The sequence below is a fragment of the Sinohyriopsis cumingii genome, unplaced genomic scaffold (assembly GCF_028554795.1).
Source record: "Sinohyriopsis cumingii isolate HCF-2022 unplaced genomic scaffold, ASM2855479v2 utg000452l, whole genome shotgun sequence".
NCBI lineage: Eukaryota > Metazoa > Mollusca > Bivalvia > Unionida > Unionidae > Sinohyriopsis > Sinohyriopsis cumingii.
The window spans coordinates 1,645,623-1,648,196 of record NW_028315901.1 but is presented as its reverse complement, the minus strand read 5'-3'; positions in this window follow the sequence as shown (position 1 = coordinate 1,648,196).

The following is a 2,574-nucleotide window of genomic DNA, read 5'->3' as shown; positions in this document are numbered from 1 at the left end:
TATCTGTTGTATTGTTTCCTTCTTTCATTTTTCTCTTAAAAACAAATGTCTGAACCTTTAGTCTGTAAATTCAGTGGATTCCTTATCAGCCCATCTACTTTTACTTTACACCATGCTACTTTAAAAAAAAAATGAATTATCCCCATTGGGGTAGGTCCCCCCAACCCCCCACCCTACTTTGTCAACTTACCTGCCACATTTAAATCTAATGGCAGGCCCTGCTGTAAAGCCTGTTAGTAAAACTACCCAACAAGAGGATTTCATACATTTGCAACTCCTAGGTGGATGGTAATGTTTTCATTTTTGTAATGTAGATTTGGACATTCTTGCCACCAGTATGGAATATGTGTTTCAGAAACACAAGCAGCTTTCATCAGATTTGCATAAAGGTTTTATATGTTGTGAGTATGTTGTAGGAAGTTTTTTTAAATAACATCATATGAGATGATGCCAGTGGAAATGGCAGAAAAGTGTCTGTATTGTTCACCAACTACACCTTGTTCTTACAAAATGTGGCTGTTACACATTCCCATGATGATGTCACTGACAGCCATCAGTGAGGAATGCCCCAACAAGCATAATACAAATTGCTTCCATTGTAATTGTTACAATTCCATTCTGACCACTCCAGTGTCCTAGTGGTTAGAGTGTCCGCCTCAGAAGCGGGAGGTCATGGGTTCAAACCCCAGCCAAGTCATACCAAAGACTTACAAAAATGGTATTAACAGCTACCTCGCTAGACGCTCAGCATTAAGAGGTTAGTGTTAGGGCTGATCGGCCTGGTGTCAGGATAATGTGACTGGGTGCAACATCATACTACATGTTTGCAGCATGATGCCCCAGTGCTATACATCACTATAAACTGCCACACTGCAGACATCGTAGCAATATGACTGAAAAATTATTCAAGCTACGTTAAAAATCCAATCACACACACACAATTCCATTCTACGATCCAGAACCAACACTAATTCCGTACTACAGTTCTTGCATTTCAATCCAATTTTGCTTTTGAAATGTAGTGCCACTCAATTCATAATGAACCCATTCATTTCAAACACTCGCAAATACATATTATTCCTGTCTACAACTGAAAAATATCTATATAAAAAAACGTGTAACTGTGTTTTATGCAAGGGCATGGAGATGCACAAAAACTTGCACCTGAAGCTTGAATAAATCCCCGACTGTGGATAAGACTTTACCCATCGATTACCCCAGCTTGGGGATAAATTCCGACCGTGGCGATTTATTATATATCCTATGACTGCTCCAGCTTGAGGGCAAAATCCAAGCACATCCCTAAAAAGATAACAAGTATAGCGGCTCTTTACCTTCTGTAAATGCCACTTGAGCTTCCTGATGCTGTTGTATCTGCCATTTGACAGAATCACGAATGTGGATATATTTCTTAATTGCCTCTAGTTGTTGAGTTAGTTTAGCTGTATGAAATTCCTTTGTGCAGACTCGCTCATTATTAATATTACAACAGTGATTTAATTACACATTACCTGTCAGCACACCGATGATAAGTCAGTTATTTTATAACACACCAACAAGCTTGCCCCTTGCACCCCCCCCCCTTTTTTTTTTATTTGGGCACCTGTGGACATGAATCTGCAAGGCTCAAATTGTCATTTTTAATATAAGATCTCAACATTTTTAAGGCCTTAATTTTAAAGACATCCTTAAAACCCCCAAAAGGTTATCAACTGGATCACCAGCCTTCGTTTAGAGTAACAGCAAGTATATATATATATTTAGGTCTAAGGAAACACAATAAAAATGTTTGATTTAACAATGACATATTTGCCTCAGGTCTGTGATCCTGAAGTGAATATTAACTGTCCATTTATTTTCTTGGCTTTTCTTTACTAGGAAATTGATTATTGAGATTTCTGCGATGGTGAAGGCAATGTAAAACTTGGTTACTATAACATACTTTTTTGAAAAAATAAATCCAATGGAAAGGTTATAGTCTGAACATCTTCATTAAATTAAGTTAATATAGGGGAAAAAACTTTAAGAGTTCATAAATATTTTTCAGTGCTGAATAAAGATATAACATAACACTTTCTGCTGTGATTTTAATAGTTTCTGAGAGCATGAAAAATTTCTAGAACTATAATGTATAAATGTTTTCAAAAGATTATATTAATATGAGGGAAAAATCTGTTATGAAATAAACCGACAAGATCTTGTATGAATTCATGTTATCTTTAAATATGATATTTGTGTGAAAATATCTGGAAGAAAAAACAAGATGGTGCCACTCACACATACAATGTGGTTGCCACAGTAGCCATATTAAGAAACTTTTTATCGCTACTTCTGAATGGATAATTGTGTCAGCGTGTCAACATGTGTACAACATACTTATGTTGATGTCTAGCAGGTCCTGAATGAGAATTATGGTGCTGTACAGACATCCTATAAGGCCACCAATGTGGCCATCCTGAAAATCCTGTTATAACTACTTCTCCTGAATGAATCGTCATATCAGTGAAAGACTTCTTATGTCTAGTTGGACATAAATGAAAATAGTGCCAATCTAACCTCCAATATGGCTGTTTT